This window comes from Hyaena hyaena, unplaced genomic scaffold (genome assembly GCF_003009895.1).
Source record: "Hyaena hyaena isolate Hyena2069 unplaced genomic scaffold, ASM300989v1 scaffold_319, whole genome shotgun sequence".
Classification (NCBI taxonomy): Eukaryota; Metazoa; Chordata; class Mammalia; order Carnivora; family Hyaenidae; genus Hyaena; species Hyaena hyaena.
In genome coordinates, this window is record NW_024080951.1 from 1440517 (window position 1) to 1460946 (window position 20430).

A 20430-nucleotide genomic window follows, 5' to 3' on the forward strand; every position below is an offset into this window, starting at 1 on the left:
CTGTCATTTGGTAAGGGCTACAGGCATGGAGCATCGTACAGTAGAGGATCATTGGAAGAGAGTGAACTACAGTTCAGGGCCTTGGGCATTGGGAAGGTCCCTTTCATCCAACAAGGGCTCTCAAAGAACTCACACAGGCACACGTTGAGAGCAAATTTTTGTACAACTGTTACTCAGTGGGCCTAGATGACAACCTAAGATTAGAGCCAGGGAGACAAGGAAGCCCAGGGGACTACAACGGCACCAATTAGGTAAGAGCCACTGTTTTTGCATACCTCCCTTCCTCACCCCAGCCCAGAAGAGCTAGAACCAAAACAAGGGACAAGGAGGAGGGAAAGAGCTGGCCCCTTCCTCATCTCACCTCCGATCTCGCCTGCAGAGGCCTGGCCTGTGCTGAGGGTGATGTGGACAGATTCCATCTTCTGTTGAGGGAAGGCAGCTGAGAGATCCCTGGGACACAAAGTGGGGACTTAACAAAGCACCAATGAGTACAGGGACTGGAACTGGAAAATCACTTGATGTTTTACAACCCCGCCCCCATTCACCATTTAACCAGCCCATTCACCCCACCCATTCACCAGTTAACTAGCCCATTCATCCCACCAATTCACCTACCCTGCCCATTCACCATCTAACCCCCCTTCACCATTAACCCCACCCATTTACACACAGGAATTTATCATGAAACCCAGTCTGGTGACATTAGTTTGGGTTTTGTTGAATAATTTATTATCAATTTTAATTTACTCCCCTTTCTAGTTTTCTTGGCTTTTGTATTGGGTTAAAAACAATTTGTTTTCTTTATAAGCTAAATATATTCTGTCTCAGCTGCCCTAACTTCATTGTGTTTGTAGTTACTGAATACCTGGTACTCTGGCAGCATTTGGCACCAGAAACCAAATGGCTGAGTGAAATTCTTAGCTTCAATTTTAAAAGCTAAGATAAAAAGAAAGAAAGAAAGAAAGAAAGAAAGAAAGAAAGAAAGAAAGAAAGAAAGAAAGACAGACAGACTAGGGTGAAAGATAAGTATTCTTCCAATACCTTGAAACAATACCTTAGAAGAGTTGGTAGCTAGGGGCACCTGGGTGGCTTAGACCATTAAGCACCCACTTCAGCTCAGGTCATGATCTCACAGTTCGTGAGTCTGAGCCCCGCCTCGGGCTCTATGCTGACAGCTCAGAGCCTGAAGCCTGCTTCAGATTCTGTGTCTCCTTTTCTCTCTGCTCCTCCCCCACTCATGCTCTGCCTCTTTATCTTTATTCAAAAATAAATATAAACATTAAAAAATTTTAAGAAAGAAACCCTTAAAAAAACAGTACAGAGCATTAAGTTATACCTGGCTGCCATGCAGGATTCATAGAACAAGAAGATAATGCATTAGATTTATTTCTCATTAATAGGAATCTAAGAAAGGTAGGCAACAGGACTTCAGGCATTTTTTTTCAAACTATTAAAGAAAGCTATTTAAGCTTTCGGAATGTGGAATTCAGAGAAATTTACTATCTTCTCAGAAAATATGTGTTTAAAAGCCCTAATAGAGAACATCTTTTTGAGGAAGGAAATGGATTTTTCAAACTATTAAGCAAGATAGAAGGTCACATTGACCCCTCGTTCCAGATCAGTCGTTCTATTCTGGATGTGGTTTTGTAAGATTAGAGCTGAGAGCCTGAGAAACAGAAGGAAGGGCACAGCATTTATAAAGTCGGTGGATCCTGAACCCTGGGGAGCAGTCAGACCCAGAGGGAGAAAGAAGGCAGCAACATAAACGCATGTTACCTATAAACGAAATTACATTTCACTCTTGACATTCCTCCAAAGCTAAGAAAAACAAATCTAATATTTTCTTCTAACTTGAGATATTTTCCTAGAGTTACGTTCTAAGATTTTAAAAGTAGCCAGCCTCGGAAGTTGGAATTCCGTACGTGATATTCTGAGCATGTTATTATAATCATCTGCTTCATTCTCTGTATCTTACGGTAGAATGTCAACCACAGGGCCAGGGACAGGGTCTGGCCTGCTGCTTGCGTCTTCCTTGAGCTTTTTATGACATTTAATATGTGGTAAGTACCTGTATTTGCTGAACAAGCAAGTAGGTACCTTGCCTACAGATAACTGGAATATTGTACAACTCACAATTTATCCCATATTGCTTAGGAATCAGCACAGATAGAAAATATGGAGCCTAACCATTTGACTGTATATCTCTTCTAATTGTCTTTTCAATAAGAAGGGTCTCATATTAAAATTAGGATATAGCATCTAGCTTTGACTTCCTTCCAAATGACTATGAAGTGGCATGCCTCTCTGAAATTGTTATGCCCAGATCGCCATCTCCCCAAAATCTCAAGACCACCAAGGAGTCCGAGTCACATATGCAAAAGCAAAGGGCATTTATTTGGGCTTAACCTCAGGCTCCCAGACCTCACCAACGCAGTGGATCTGTGCTGAGAGCCCCAAGCAAAAGCAGAGTAGGGTTTTTCTGGGGTTTGTGATGGGGGAGTTACAGAAGTTGTGGCAGGGGAACAGTGATCCAATCATAATTATTCCACATTATTGACCGCGGGTTTAACCATACACATTGTCTAGAGTTTTTGTTACTTTTGGCGGGATCCAATTACAACGTTTAGAGTACCTTTAAATTCAACCAATCACAGAGCGAGCCTAGGGTCTTGTTCGGTGACTAACGAGTTAACTTTAAATTAGGTAACAGGGTCCTATCTATAGTTTCTATCTATAGGCCTCTCCCTCAGTAATGTGGAGGGTGGTCGCTGGCCTTTCCTGATTGGGTGTTGCAAGGGTGGTTTCTCCTGCCTTGGGCAATGTGTAACTGCCTGATAGTTTCGGGGTAGCTGAAACTTAGGCCTTCTAGTTTAGAGGGGAAACTTAAAACCTGTCATGGAGTCAGTTTGGTTTAGACGTTTAGACTTGTGTCCTTACAAAATAAAAGTACCCACACCTCAGGATCTCAGCACTTGAAATATGCTCAAGGAAAATTTTTTAAGGAAATTCTCTAAATACAATGCTGGGAAAACCCATTTGAAGGGGAAACATTTTTCCACTGGGCAATATATTTTTATCAGAATCTGGAAAATTCGTGAAGTGCATCTGAGTGGAAACAATCCTTTGAGTAATTGTAGATTTCAGCAAGTGTACAGAAAGAAATTCAGAGCTAACGGATTGATTTTAGTGAGCCTAGGCAAAAACCCATTTAGAAAACCTACTTTGTTTAATCTGGAATGAAAACTGTGGCAGAAAGTATATAGATAACAGAAATCATTAAATAGATGCTTTTATTAATAACCCAAGAAACAGAGAAATAAATCTGCCATGATCTACTGTTTACATTGTGAGAATCTTTAAATACTTTCCAAAGTATACATTTGTTTCAAAAGAGCTAAATGGAAGTTTTGTGCTCCTCATTATGTATCAATGTAAAGAGAACATATATGGTAGATGGAGGGACAAACACCCAACAACCCCAATCAATCTCTTCCTGTGTCCAAACCTCTGTGCAATATGAGTTTGTAGCTCCTTGCATACATGGCAACATCTCATTGCCCACAGCTTGTGCCTCACCAGAACTTGTGACTTCCTTTGGCCAATAGAAAGAAGAAGATGTAACATTGGGCGGGTTCCAAGCCTAGCATCAAGAGGCTTTGCATGATTCTGTTCCTTCTCTTGGAACCTTGCTTCTATGGTGTGAATCACCTTAGACTTTCCGGCTGAGTGTTGGGAGGTCATGTGGAAGAAAGCCAAGGCACGCCAGCTGAGTGACAATGTACCCCTTAAGCAATTTATGAATGAGCTCAGCCAACCCAGCGACGTCAGAACCACGCCCCTGACAGCTAGAATCCTGAGCACTAGTCAATTGTCCCAAAGTCTTAAGGTGCTTTTTTTATACAGCAATGAAAAACTGATAGTTCGCCCATTTAAAAAGAGTTTCACCCCATAGCTATTAAATCCAAGCTGAAACAGCAAGTAGGACCATGTGTCACCCATGAGATGGGTAAGAGATAACAAGAGTGTTCACACACACGGTTTTGTTTTACATAGAAGGCTGAATTGTATAACTGGCTTGAAAGGCAGTTTGGAAATATGTGTCAAATTTTCAGATATCCCTGCTCTTACTCCTTTTGGATTTTATTCTTAAAAAATTATGTAAATATGATGACTTCTCAACCTCATTTATAATAAGTAAATAAAGTGAGGAAATTAACTGGAATGTTCTTTAACAAGGGAGGAGTATTAAAAAGATATGGTATTGGGGCGCCTGGGTGGCTTAGTCGGTTAAGCGTCCGACTTTCGCTTAGGTCATGATCTCACGGTTCATGGGTTCGAGCCCTGCGTCGGGCTCTGTGCTGACTGCCGGCTCAGAGCCTGGAGCCTGTTTCAGTCTGTGACTCCCTCTCTCTGACCCTCCCCTGCTCACGCTGTCTCTCTCTCTCCTAGAAATNTGCCGGCTCAGAGCCTGGAGCCTGTTTCAGTCTGTGACTCCCTCTCTCTGACCCTCCCCTGCTCACGCTGTCTCTCTCTCTCCTAGAAATAAATAAAACATTAAAAAAAAAAAAGATATGGTATATCCACACAATGGAATATATATGTTGCCATGGAAAGATTGCCACATCATTTATTGTTATTATTTTCTTAAAATTTTTTAGTGTTTACTTATTTTTGAGAGACAGAAAGAGAGAGAGAGAGTGAGAGAATGAGGAGGAGAGGGACAGAAAGAGAAGGAGACAGAATCCAAAGCAGGCTCCAGGCTCTGAGCTGTCAGCACAGAGACCAACATGGGGCTCAAACCCATGAACCACGAGATCATGACCTAAGCTGAAGTCAGACATTTAACTGATTGAGCCACCCAGGCACCCCTATTGTTATTATTAAATTAAAACAAAGCATACAGAGTATAAAATAGGATTTTTCTTCATTTAACAAAAAAAGCTCTACATATAGAAATTGTATGAAAAGATATATCAAAATGTCAATGATTATCTCTGAGAGTGGGATTACACATGATTTTCATTTTCCATTGACACATCTGAATCACTTGATGTTAAAAGTATTTATAACTTCTAAATTCTGAGAAGTCAATTCCAGTTTTTAAATAGTTTTATGCCCCTTACAGTATGTAACTACACTGATCTATTTGGTTAAATACATAGCTGTTGACAAAAGACAAAGAAATCCATTTTTAATTTTTCAAAGAAGAGCGTTCTTCAGAATAAAGAAACACATTCAAATTTGAAATGAGTATAAAATTTAGAGGTTTACTTTGTTTTTCCTCCAGAAATAGGGAAAGTGTTTCAGACATCATGAATGGTTGGATATAGCAATATATTAATAAATAATTTTTGTGGGTTTCAAATAGAGATGATTGTCCCAGAAGAGTAAGGAACATTCATCATGACAAAGATTTATTCTTTCATTTTAATCAAATTAAAAGAAAGTTTTCTGATTTCCATAAGAGGCCTGGAAATGAAGAGTGAACCGGTCAGAATTAATTAAAAACAATAGAGAAGTGCCAACTGTGTACAAGAATTATTTTGGTTGCATGAGGTGCCTGGCTGGCTCAGTTCATAGAACATGTGACTCTTACCTTAGGGTCATGAGTTCAAGCCCCACATTGGGTGTGGATCCTACTTAAAAGAATTATTTTGGTTGCAATGGATAGAATAACCAATCCCAAAGTCTTTATTTTTTTTAAAGAAAATTTACTTGCTGTAATATAAGCATTCAAAAATTAACTCTTTTCAGATGTGTGACCCAGGAGTCAGACGTGACCAGGACTGAGTTTCCCCATTTCCATTTCTGAGTGTTGGCTCCATATCCAGGCAGTCTCTCTCTAGCAATTGCTTCCAAGATGGCTTCCAATATGCTTCATCATTAAGACCCAGTGGGAAAAAGAAAGTGTTTCTCCCAGAACAGTTTTAAAATATTTCCTGATGTGGAATCATGTGCCCAACCAATTACTGATGCCTGGGAGAGGAAATAGGCTTGTTGTTTTAAACGAGCAGTGGGGTTAAGCTCATCAAATCACATTGTTCGAGAGGAGAGGTGGAGGGGTTCCCCAGAGGAAGGTAAATATTGAATTCAAAGAAAAGTGAACGGACTCTGAGTAGCAAGATTAATAGATGTTCACTACAGCCCTCTAGAAGATTATTTAGACAATGGAAAGAAGTTTAAACATATCCCTAGCCACAAAATGTATCACATAAAGTCAGGAATAAACCACAGATACATAAAAAGATAATTGCAGTGAAAGATTAACGATCTTAAATGGTAAGTTAGTTGTACAAATAACAAATGCATCTCAGAGGAGGAAACATTGGTGCTCTGTGTTTGGATAATGAGACAGACGTCATCCCTTCATTTCAAGACTCTAGTAATAGTGTGATGGTTTAAAATATTCTTGCCCTATCCAGGGTTCTTTGGATTCTGAAGTTCTCAACCACTTTCTTAAGTGATGAGTAATAAGGACTTAGACCAAAGATCTGAGGCTTTGAAATAATTTCCCTGTGATTGCAATAAAGGTAATAATTGGATTACCATTGAAATGCTTTGCCATTGGGTTTCATGTCTTTCTTTCCTTCTTTTTTTTTCCTAGTGCTTATGTAATGGAAAACATCTTTGTAATTATTCCCAAGTTCTGAAACTTTAATCTCCATTGTGTAATTGAGCTTTTCTCTACAGCTAAGTGGTTTTTCAGGACCCTCAACAGGCTAAGAACATCTGACTGTTGATCATTCCCTGGGGTGGGGAGGAGAATACATTCATATGATCTCTTTCTCTCTCTGTGTGTGTGTCTCTCTCAATAACATAATTATCTCTTCAGTTTCCATTGCCATTTATTGTGAACCTCTTCAGAAAGCACTACTTGGTTTTTTTTTAATTTGAATATTTAAGTATCCATACATTGGACAAATATTTATTGAACACAATTGTGTACCTGAATACAAGGAGTTATATTTAAAGCTGAGTACATGGTGGTGAATAAAATAGTGTAAGTTTCTGTCATCAAAAAGTTCACAGCCTAGTGAAGTAAATAAATAGAAATAAATAGGAAATAAGTACAAAACCAAAAAGAAAAAAAACTGCCAACCTGCATATTTATATCTTGTTATAAACTCTAAAGGTGTCAACAAGATGTAATGGTAGGAAATAATGAGGTGTGGGCAAAGTGGGGTAGGGAAACTTACCTTTATAAGAGTGTCATGGGGCCCCTCTGAGGAAGCGACATGTAAATCAAAACCTGACAGATCAGAAGGCACATGTGAAGAGCAGAGTAATAAGTGTTCTTTGTAGGGGATCAAGGGTTCCCCATAAAGCGAAAAGCATGGGCAGAGGTCCTGAGGCATGAATGAGTTCACCATGTTTAAGGAACAGTGTTTAAGGAACCATGTTTAAGGACAGTGTGCCTGGGGCATCAAAGAGCAAGTTGGAGGGAAGCATGGGATGACCTTGGGGAGGTCAGCAGAGATCCAATCATAGTGCCTGATAGGACTATAAAGAATTTGGATTTTATACAAACTCTAAGAGTTTTACGAATTTTAATGAATTTTAAGCAGTGAAGAAAATGATCTGGCTTTCATTTTTACTTTAAAAAAATTTAACATTTATTTTTGAGACAGAGAGAGACAGAACATGAGTGGAGGAGGGGCAGAAAGAGAGGGAGATACAGAATCTCCAGCAGACTCCAGGCTCTGAGCTGTCAGCAGAGAGCCCGATGCAGGACTTGAACTCATGAACTGAGAGATCAGGACCTGAGCCAAAGTCGGACGCTTAACTGACTGAGCCACCCAGTTGCCCCTGGATTTTGTTTTTAAAAGACGATTTACTGTCGCATAGTAAATGGATTGAAAGGGGCAAGAGTAAAACTGGGAAGATGAACAGAGAGAGACATGGCAAGGAGAGACATAGTTAATTTCAGGATGGAAGTAGGAAGTAGCAACAACCAGACGGGATAAGGACTTGGAGGTGGAAGGAGACGAGAAAGGAGGTTTTCTTTTTCTTTTTAATTTTTTTAATGTTTTATTTATTTCTGAGACAGAGAGAGAGAGACAGGCAGTGTGAGCAGGGGACGGTCAGAGAGAGAGAGGGAGATACAGAATCAGAAGCAGGCTCCAGGCTCTGAGCTGTCAACACAGAGCCTGACACGGGGCTCGAACCCACGGACCATGAGATCATGACCTGAGCCGATGTCAGACGCTTAACCGACTGAGCCACCCAGGTGCCCTAAGAAAGGAGGTTTTCTGTCTTGAGACACCAGAGAGGTGGTGCGGATGCCCTGCGGCTGGGACGTCACATCAGTGAGAATCTTGGTAGGAAATAAACGGTTCCCTGAAACAGGGAGACTGAGAAACATTTTATGGAGGAACTGTTGGTGAAGATATAGCAGAGTTAGGGGTGCCTGACAAGGGACGGTGAAGGACCCCGGGAAGTCCCTGGGCCTGGATCAGTTCCTGGAACTCAGAGAGAACAGAGTCATAGCTACAGCTATAGAAGAGTGTCCTATGGAAACTGTGACCTTTTCTGTGCTGGAATACAGCCTCTACCAAAACTGCCAAGGGCTGACGGGAAGGACTCAGGGAGCTCAGTATCCCGACTTCCCTGTACCCCTGCCCTCCAATTTTCTGCCAGAAACCAGAAATGGAAACCAGAATCCATATCTTGTCCACTGCTGTACTCTGTAGAGGTGGCAGAGTAGGGTGGAGAAAGGTAGAGTCGATATCCAAGATACAACATTGAAAACCAATATGGGGACTGTTTGGGGGAGCAGGAATCCAAGTCACATTCTGTACGTGTTAAGTGTGGGACATTCTTGGGGCGCCTGGGTGGCCCAGTCGATTAAGCGTCCGACTTCGGCTCAGGTCATGATCATGCAGTTCGTGGGTTCCAGCCCCGCCTGGGGCTCTGTGCTGATGGCTAGCTCAGAGCCTGGAGCCTGTTTCAGATTCTGTGTCTCCCTCTTTCTCTGACCCTCCCCTGCTCATGCTGTCTCTGTCTCTGTCTCTGTCTCTGTCTCTGTCTCTGTCTCTCTCTCAGAAATAAATAAACATTTTTAAAAAAAAGTGTGGGACATTCTCTTCTGAGACTGGAACTCAGAGGAGAGATTCGTGTTGGAGATTCAAACCGCGACACCATCACCATCGAGGTGGTTTCGGAAGTAATTGGAGAGAGGAGATAACACAGACAGGAAGTGAAGGTGGGATTAAAAGAAAGGACAGTGGGGACTCCTGGAGAATCCAGCGTGTGTGTGCAGAGTAGAAGGAAAGGAAAGGTTGGTTCTGAATCCAGAAGGAGAGGGAAAGCCAAAAAAGCACGATGTTGAGGGACCGAGAGAGGAGGAAAAGTAAGTGGGCAACCATGTCTCAAGCGACAGGGAAAGTCAATAAGATGAACCCAGAAGTACATCTTAGTGGGTGAATGAGAGGAATACAGCCCTCAACACCTTTGCTACTTTTCAAAACTGTATTACAAGCTTTCGTCACTTTGACACATTTTACGTCTACTGTACACTAAATTTTTAAAACCGTAGGAAACAACAATACATTCGGCATTTTTAATCACATAAAACTAGGTCCCCAACACAATCTACACAATACATTCTACAACAAAGGAACAGCAGGCCCACATAGGTTTGCAAGCAAGCTTCCCCGGTCCCTAAAGGTCAGACCACCCCTATCTCATTCAAACCAATCCGGAGAACAGAAATCAAAAGTGCCGTGATTTATTTTTCTAGGCTGTTATAATCTTGATATGAAAACTAAAGACAGCACAAGAAAGGGCAGCTTATAAATAAAGTATCAGCAAATGAAATACAGTAATATATATAATAGAACGCATCAAGACCAAGAAAGGAAAGCAGGCATGATTCAATACCGGGAAATCTGCTTTAGTTCACCACTGGATTAGAAAGGAAAAAGCATATGGTTAGCTCAATAGATACAGAAAAGTGTTTGATAAAATTGAAGACGTGTTTATGATTAAGAAATAAAATTCAATAGTAACTATTTAGGTATGAAAGGGAACCTCTTTCCAAAGTGTTATCTATCAAGCACCTGAACACTGGAACATTCTTTCTAAAGTCAGGAATAAAAGAATCACTGCTTCATAATCACTGGTTCATTTAACATCTAGGAATCTGGCTCTAGACCCAGATCCTGTGTGTGACCACAGGCTCCTCCATTGGCAATGATCAGGGCTTCGCGTGGCAGGACTCATGGGGGAAGGCTGCCCTCCCCGCATCAGACCTGATGCACCATCAGCAAGGAAGAACCTGTCTGCAAGGACTCAGTTCCACGTTCCACCCCAGCGCTTTTGTGCAGATCGTATTCCTCCCCTAAATGCCTCCGTTCCAAGGATGCTCTGTTCAGGCCTTTCTTAGGTGCCTCTACCAACACTACCTTTGTGTAGGGGTGGTAACTGAAAATACTTTTCTCCACTCTGGTTCAATATTTGGGACTATCCTCGTCCTTTCTTGTCTCCCTGCCCCTGACCGTCCAGGGGCTACACATGGCAGTTGCCTTTTGGTGGGGGAGGAGCTTCCGCTGAAATGGAATCAATGTACACAAGTCAACATTATTCCAATTATACACCAGCAAATAACCAATTTGATTGTTTTTTTATGTTTATTTTTGAAACACACAGATAAAGACAGATGTTGTCAGGGGAGGAGCAGACACACACACACACACACACACACACACACACACACAGAATTGGAAGCAGGCTGTGGGCTGTCAGCACAGAGGCCAACACTGGGCTTGAACCCATAAACTGTGAGATCATGACCTGAACCAAAGTTGGACACTCAACCGTCTGAGCCACCCAGGTGTGCACCAATTTGAAAATATGTATTTAAAAGGGCCCATTCACAACAGTGAATTAAACACAATGTAGAATTAATTACATTAATCAAAATACAATGTATAAATATAAGAAGATAAGATGTTAAAGCATTATTGAAGGAAGTGGAAAGGACTTATAGCTATAGGATGATCTACATGCTTATGGATACCCAGTACCATAAATATGTCAATTCTAGCAAATTAATCTGTAAATTCCATGCAATATAAGTAATATTTGCTGCCTATTTTGTGGAGCTCCATAAGCTGACCCTAAATTGCATAAGTAAAAGGACCAAGGATAGCCTGGAAGAGCATTTTTAGGGGCACCTGGGTAGCCCAGTTGGTTAAGCATCTGACCTGGGCTGAGGTCACCATCTCACTGCTCTTGAATTTGAGCCCCATGTTGGGTTTTGTGCTGACAGCTCAGAGCCTGGAGCCTGCTTCTGATTCTGCGGCTCCCTCTCTATCTGCTCCTCCCCTGCTAACACTCTGTCTTTCTCTCTCTCTCAAAACAAAACGAAACAAAACAAAACCTAAAATTTTTTTTTTTTAAAAGGAAAAGAAAAAGCATTTTTAAAGTGTGAAACTTGGGTGTTGGGGGTCGCCCATGAGGTCAAAACTCTTTTCATAGAAATGCTGAAACATTATTTGCCTTTTTCATTCTCAATCTCTCACTCTTGTGCTGTGGAGTTTTCCAGAGGCTATAAGGCAGGTAATAAGCGTCACAATAGACTGAATGCAAAAGCAGAGAAGAGAATCCAGCTGTTTTTCTATGAAGACAGATGTTAAAGAGATTGCAAAAATATAAGAGTGCGCCATTGTTATAATCTTTTGGTTTGGGAAAATTATTTACTTTTTATTTAAAAAAAAATAAAAAATAAAAAACATTTTATTTAAAAAATGTTATCTGTGCTCACATGCAGTAGGTTTACTAATGTCGCTTTTAAATGAATTCCTAACTAAACATTTAAAAATCTTCTTACTTTCCACTTCTAGTACAGTAAAAATGGATGGACAGAATCCACATAAACTAAAGTTCTTTGGAACACTCAATAATTTCTCAGAGTATGATGGGTTCCTGGGACAAGGAAGTTTGAGAACTGCTGGCAGAGATGCTATAAAAGAAGAAGAAGGAAGTGGGCTTGCCTCTCCAGGGATCAGTACTTCTTGGGGAGCCAGGGTTGCTAAATTTAGGAGCAAAAATGAAAATGTCTCATATTTACCAAGCTTTGTGGTAGAATATGAAGAAACAGGAATTCTCGTGCTGCGGGTAACACAGTAAATTGGTTCCACAACTCTGAAGAGAGATTTGGCAGTGTGGAAGATGTGTATTCCTGTTGAACCTGGCAATTCCAATTCTAGGTATAAAATCTTAAGGAAATTCGAGCCCATGTGCACAGAAGGACAATAAGAATATTGATTGTAGCATTGTTGACAAGAAGAAAAATCTGGAAACTACCTACGTGCCCCCCAATGGGAATGAGTAGGGAACATAATAACCTCAGAGTAATAGTCACCCACTGGAAGGGAGGGGAGCGAAGAAATGGGGAGAGGAAATGGGGGAGGGGGTTCTGTTGTATAAGCATGTTTTGTTCATGAGGAAGGGAGCGAGACAGGGAGAAGAAGGGAGGGTCTGCCAGAGGGGGAAAGACTGCACACCCCACACAAGTGCAACACTGGCTTAAATCTGGGCGATGTATACCCAGGACTCTGTTGTAGTATTTATTCTTCTGAATGTTTGAAATATCCCATGATAAAAACAACTGAATGGGTCTGCAGATTTGAGATCAAACACATTCATTTACACTCCTGTTCTTTAAAATGCACACAATGAAATTGGCTGCCTATAAAGGGAATGTTAAAAATTTAAATTCAGGTACGAAGTGGTCTAAATACACACCACAGTCTAGCTCTTCCTAACACCCTGAGAGTGTTAAAGGAAGTTTTATTTGTTGTGAGTTTTATAACCAAGCTATTTCAAGGAATGCAGTCGAAGCGCAGAGATCAGAATATTTCAATCTTCTGCTGGTTCTTAGGAGGTGCCATATGCTGAAAGAGCTGCCGGCCAGGAAAACATTCGCTGCAAAAGTGCACCCAGGCTTCTGGGGAGTTGGCTTGCATAACTGATCTCTAGAATGAACTCAGAGAATGGGGCTGACATCGAGAATGGGAGGAGGTAGCTTCCGGGTCTGTGCTTGTCTCTATTCTTAACCCATGTGCACCTCAAGAGGATCAGCCTCAAGAATCGGTCGAAGGGATCAACCAAAGAGTTTTGGTCTTGGGTGAGTGAGTTCCACGAGTCGCCATTCCCAGTGTCCCAGCCCCCCTCCCCATCTCTGGATGGCAGAATAGCTCATAGATAAGCAGTAAGGCAGGCCAAGTAGGGACTACCCAAAATTTTAAACTATGAATAGCTGCTAGATTTAATTATTGTTTGTATTCAATTCCACACCAGCCATTCAGCATTATACTTTATGAAGGGCATGATGGTAGGCTCCTTGCTAGGGATGAGGAAAAAAAAAAAAAAACAAGACCGAATAAGATAGTCTCAACGCATACATATGGAAAAGATCCCTGGGACAGCTGAGGTTAGTTGTATTTATCCAGCATTGCCAATTATTTTTCCATAACAGGATACAGAGAACTGTTTAGGGAAGTCCTTGGACTCCTGTCTCAACATCACAAAGATCCCTCTTAGTTTTGTAAATGTAGGTAGAATATACATTGCTTGGCCTTAAGGAAAAAAAAAACCCAAACAAACAAAAAACAAAAAACTTGGCGTTAAGGATCTGATCCTTCTTGTGATTTGATGGAGACTGAGAAGTCAAGGTCCTGGGGTCAAGTAGGCTTCAGAGAAGAAGAAGTTCAAGCCCACGACTCTTTCTCTTTAGATGTTTGAAATTATTAGGAATGCTGATGCTTTAAGATAAGGTAATGTCCTTCACAATCATTCTATAGAGGACGTTAGGACTGCTCTTTAACAGAAAAGGACCCTGAAGACCCCAAAGTAAACGAGAAAATAAGACCCTGTCCTTGGGGTCCTTGCTCGGTACAGAACATCTAGATCATCCAAACAAACCATTTTGAGGAAATAGTACTGTAAATGTCTGCAGTTGGAGCTAAGGGAGCATTGAGGAGAGAGTTCTGTCTTTGAAAAAATCCATAGAAATCATTATCACTGACAAGAATAGAAGCCACTCACAAATGGTTATGCATTGTTCGGTAATTTTATGTTAGGCACTGAAAATACTGTATGCAGGATTACATTGATTCTACCTCTAAAGAGTTGCTAAGAGTAAATCCATAGAAAAGTTCTAGAAGCCAAATATGTCATTAGCATGAGATGTGGGTATTTTAGTTCAGAATGTAAAATTAAAATTTATGAGATAATGTTCAGATTCTACAGAGGAAATGGTGTAGCTTTCAACATGGTATTCTCAACTATGATACACACGAATCATGTCCAAAAAGGTTGTGCCAAATACTACTACATGTGGATAATGCAGTGGAAAGATTATAGGGAATTGGATTGTCTTGTACCAGCCTGGAGTAACAGCCAGGGCCAGCTATAGAATTTGGGGGGCTCAGTGAAAAGTAAAAATGCAGGGCTCATTGTTCAAAATACAGGGAAAATGTGACTCAAGTATGGAGCTTTTTCCTTTCTGCCAGGGTTTCTCTCAAATTGGTCATTTTTTTTTTATTGGTGATTTGTACTAACTTTCTATGGCTGCATAACTGATTACCACACATTTAGCAACTTACAATAACACCTGTGTATTGTCCCATAGTATTTGTGGGTTAGGACTCCAGGAATATTTAGCGGAGTCCTCTGTCCCACGGCTCACAGGCTTCCATCTCAGAGTTGGGTGGGGCTGGGATCTCATCTGATGTTTGGAGTTCTCTTTCAGGCTCGCAGGGTTGTCGGAAGAACACACTTCTCTTCAGCTATAGAATTCATGGCGCTTGTTTCTTCCAGGCCAGCAGGAGACAGAGCGTCTCACTTCTAAACTCTCTTTTAAAGTGTTCACCTGATTAGGTATGGCTCACCTAGGATAGTCTCCCTTTTATTAACTTAAAACTAACTAATTAGGGGCTTTAATTACATCTACCAAATCCTTTTGCCTCCGCCATCTTCTATTAAAAGCAAATTACAGCCCCTATGCACACAGGGGAGAGATTGTACAAGGGCATAGGTCACTGTGGGTCACCTTCAAATTCTGCCTACCACACCATTAAATGTTTTTCCAAGTAAAGAAAAATTTAAAAATTTAAATGATTAACATAAATTTCACTGTTCATATTTATATGATGCAATGCCAGTTTTGAGTACTACTGGAACATTTACTTATATGTGGAATCATCAAAATTACACAATTGGTATAAGTTTATGTACATGGACAATGGAAATGCTGCCCCAAACCATCCTAACTCAACTGTTCTATTCACTTCTTGATACACGCACATTCTACTACCACCACCTTCCTTTCTGCATTTGAAGCAATTTCCTGTTTGAACAGAAGACCTGCCCTCTTGGGACTATCAGCACCTCTACCTACTCAGTGTAGATGTGACACATGGACCTGGTCCTGTTTTGATTTTCACTGAACCCACACACTGTGAGTCCATTGGAATTCTGTTCTTGTGGGTGTCATGAACACTGTGTGAAATTGGGCAGCAGAGAATGATAAATATATTACGCACATCTGTTCGACTCAAGTGCATGCTCCATTGTCCCTTTAGACTTGAATTTGTGTGTTTACAAAACACAAATTCAAAGATAAAATGATTTAGAATTTAAAAACAGTGGTAACCAAGTATTAAAGCAAGTGCAGGGTCCTCCTGACTATGGGGCCTTGAGTACAAAGTAATTTTTTGTGTTATAGAAGTTGTTTAAGGTTGTACAGCTTCACAGGACTGCTCTTCTGACTTATAATACTTCCAACGAGCCATACCTGGTGCTGCCATTATTATTGTCATCGTTCTCTCTTCTTTCCTATAACTTAACTGGGTTTCTCATCTCTCTTTTGAGGGCCCAATAATGGGGCAGAGTATAGAAAGTGGGGTTTCAATGGCAAAGTTCATCAAGGAGAGGGAAGTATAGCATTGAATTGACATGCAGGTTAGCAGTCAATTCAGGAGGCCAGTGGGTTCATGCTCTGCTGTAGTTAGAAAGGCTCACATGCCAGTCATCTAGTTTCTGGAAAGAGCAGTGGTGCCCGTGAGTCAGAACTACTGATATTATTGTGTCTCACCCTCTGATATCCTCTTCTTGAATATACCTCCGACCTGGACCTGACCTGTACTAATACAAGGTAGTGAACATTCTTAAGAAAGTCATAATGGATGATGTCACTATTGCTGTACTTTCACCATGATGATTGATATCTGGGCCCTTTCTCTTGCCAAAAAGTAAACTGAGACAGTTTACAACAACAACAATAATACATATGCTATTGCTACATCCACTTTGTTAAACTGTTTGGAAGAATCTACTAAAGTTCAATATGGGGCTACCTTATGATGAGCAATTCCATCGTTACTGATAGAAATGTGTATGTGCAGTTGAAAATAAACACCTATGCTAACAGCATGATTCCTAATACCAAAATACTAGAAATAACTCAAAGGCAAATTGACAGTAGCATGTATAAATAAATTGGGATGTATTAGCACAATGAAAAACTATAAAACAATGAGATATGATAAACTACAACTCTATGCCATGATGTGGGTGAGTTCCAAACAGAAGGTTGAGTGAAGGAAACCAGACATGGAAGTGTGTACATGCTATGGGCCTGTGGAACTAATCTAGGTGTGGGATTTTAGGATAGCATTCCCCTTCGTGATGGGTTAGGGGAGATAACAGCCGGAAGGGGGGTCCAAGGAGGTTGACAGCGTTGTGGCAATGTTTTATTTCTTGACCTGTATGCCGTTACATGCAAATGTTACTTTGGGAAATTCACAGAACATACTCTTATATTCGTGCACGTGCATGTATGAATATTACACTTCAGTAAAATTCTGTATAAAACACAGACGTAAAGGGAGAAGAAGAAGGAGAGGGAGAGGAAAAGGGGGGAGAGGAAAGGAGGAAGAGGGAGAGACTAGAAATAAGCTAAAAAAATAAGAGATAACTATATCAGTAGCTGGTAACACGTACTTACTAAAGAAAATAAAATTTATATCTGGGCTTTCTGAGAGCTAATGCAAAAGGTAAAATTTTGGGGTGATAGAAAACGTTCTTCAAGGAGATGCACTTCCCCTGGTGTTAAGCTGCATTCCAAAGCCATAGGTTCAAGAACATGGAAAAAGAAGCAGTTGAAACGTGGGGTGCTTCAGAGCATGGATGAGACAAATTTTGGTTTGAGGAGAGATGTAAGGGTTGATGTTACCAATAAAATGACCAGTCTGGAAAAAAAAGTCTGCATGTTGTCAGATTCTGAGAAATAATGAGTGCCAATATACCTTCATAAGTATCAACGATTATGTGAATCCCTTAATTGAAATATTTCCTCATTTAATCCTTCTAATCTTATGAGAGAAATACTATTGATTTCTCTACTTTATGACCATGAAAAGGCCAGTCCTGGAGGGACCTGCCTAAGGTAACAGAAGGTGAGCAGAAGAGCCAGGATGCTAACAAGTCCATCTGTCTGCCTCTTGGCCTTTCCTATGACACGCGGCATGAATTCCCACATCTCTGAATGAGTTAATTTTTGGGGTAATGTTTTCAATATAAATATTATAGAATGTCGGCCAGACACATAATTTGGGTTTACTGCTCAGAATTTAACACATGAAGTGGCATTTTCTAATGGAAACAATCTTGTAGTAGTGAGTGAGAGACGAGAAAACTCCATTTTAGGGGGCCATGTTCTTTATTTATAATATGAAGGAGCTGAATTAAGTGATTTGTAAAGTCTCTTCTAGTTCCAAATTCTTGTGAATTCAAGTTTTCCTTTCTGACAATAATTGTCTAACAATTTCAGTTGCTTTTTAACACCACACCTGGATTCCTTGGGAGCATAATCATATTCTCGGCACACGGATGGGTTCCTACCTCCTTGTTGAAGCAGGAAAGCATACTTCCGGTTTAGTAAAAACAATTGAGTTAGAAGATAAAAATAGAAGACACCAGAATAATAGGGAGGGCTGACGTACAGCACAGTTTTATAAAATTCAAAATTAAAATTTTATCTCTTTATAGACTATTGCTATCCATTCCGACTCTGGAAATGACATAAGTAGTGAAAACATTAATTTCCTTGGTATAAATATCAAGAGCTTTCCAGTTTTTCTATGGAAATGAGAAACGCTATGAATATGGAAAACAACCTGAGCTTCCTCATCTATATTAATGCTTAGCTCATAGGGTTCTTCTGAAGATGATGTGAGATACTAGAAGTCCTTCATCAGCTGCAAAGTGCTATTCAGGGTCAGGAAGTATTACTGTTAAATTAAAGACAATGGAGACCACATAACCAAAATACTTTTTTTCTTTTAAAAACCAAACCTATGTTCCAGTGAAAAGTTAGGCCATCATTTTAGTAAAATTCTGCTTCTAACACTGGTTCTTAGAGATTTACAGTATGAACTACTGCTGTGATCAGAGAAACAAGAAGGAAGTGCCATGAAATCATATATTCTAGAAAAGGAGCATTAGGATGGAAGGACGTTCCATCTGCAAATAGAAGTTCTGCCTTCTTCATACCTGGCCTCTGGCTATGACAGAAAATGTCGGGATATGGAGTACTTTGCTAACAGAAAGCCAATGTTCACACTTCAGACCTTTTTTTCAGAAGATTAGAAACATCTTTTTCCTTGTGTTAACAATTGCTGTTCCAAAGTACTTGGAAATATTCTTAAGAATTATGGATATGCAAGCAATCATTTTCAGACCAAATCTTCTGACAACAGGTTCCTCCATACCTAAAGCAATCCATTATTTTTTATGTCATTCTGAGTCCAGAATTCAGTCCCAATTCACTCCACAGGATTGACACCAAAATCACAAGTTTATGAAACACACTAGTCCTCCAGGCAATTTTTGGGTGTAAGCTCTGAAATGGAATAGTTTCCCTTAATAAAACAAAAAGAAAAACTCTCCAGGGTTTTTAGGAGAGAATAGACAGCTCAAGGAGAAATCTGTGGGTAGGAAGGAGCTAAGGGCCCCTATATCTTCTTTCTGTCTTTCATTGTGTAGACCCTGGGGGTATGCTGCTTGTCCATTAGGATTTCAGCTCAGTTATGAGCCACAACCCAATCCATTTCCTATTGCTCTTACAGCTCAACTAAAAGGTCCTTCAAAAAGAACTATATTAAAACCAAGAAGAAAACAAAAAATAAAAGAACAAAACTTATAATAGTCTACGTAGTCAAGCTTACAAGTATAGGTTTCTGATCCAACCGTAACTAACTCATATACTGACTCATAGACGTGTTCCATTCCACGTTCTTTCTTTCCAATATACGACCTCAGCTGTCGGCTTGTCCCACTATTACTCAGAAGCTTGTCTAATCTGTCCTGGCCTGTTCCTGAACAAAACAAATATTCTTTATTAAAACCTAAACCTTTGGATTCCTGTTGTCAAGGGTTCTCCTATTCAGTTACAATATCTGGTCCTAAAGCTAAGTCTCACCTCTTCCCAACTCCTTCTCAAAGCTTCTGGCTCCTTTGTGACAAACAATTGACAGCTCCTTCCCCACTCACTCCATCCCCATGCCCAGGGCACTTAAAAGGGCAAATATTTTTGTGCACCTACTATAGGAAGACTGGAGATATCCAGACAGAAAATGTAAAAAAAAAAACAAAAACAAAAAAAAACAACCCCACAGTTTTAAAAAGATGTTTTTATTTATTTATTTTTAATATTTCAATAATTTTTTTTTTTTTTTTTTACAAATAGTTTATTGTCAAATTAGTTTCCACATAACACTCAGTCAGGGCCACCTAGGTTTGCCTTCTTACTATTTTCAAAAAATTTGTCTTTCCTTATGCCGTGGCACAGAGTTCCCTTTCTTAATGAGCAGGAAGGAAGTTTTGCATCCCCTTCTCCTACCACCGCCTAACCCTCTGCACAAAACCAGAGGCCCCGCTGCTTAGTATTCTGAGAAGGGATCCTTCTTCGGCTGGGTTTTGTGGCTCTTCTCTCTGTCCTAAAACAGGCTTCTTCCTTGGCTAGAAGTCTTCATGCTGGTTTGTCCTGCTATGCCACGGAAAATTTGTTTAAACTTTTTGGAAGGAACTGTTATTTCCTGAGATTTTAATAAAAAATCCTGGGTGGCTCAGTTAGTTAAGCTCTGACTCTTGGTTTCAGCTCAGGTCGTATCTCACAGTTTGTTGAGTTCGAGCCCAGTCTTGGGGCTCTGCGCTGAGAGCTTGGAGCCTGCTTGGGATTCTCTGTCTCCCTCTCTCTGCCCCTCCCCCACTTGCTCTCTCTCTCTCTGTCTCCGCTCTCTCAAAATAAATAGACATTATAAAAAAATAAAAATAAAAATCTATATCCCCCTAAGGCAGAAATACAGACACCATGGTACGTTCTAATTCTAAATTTACCCTCCCCCAACACTCACATGAACATTC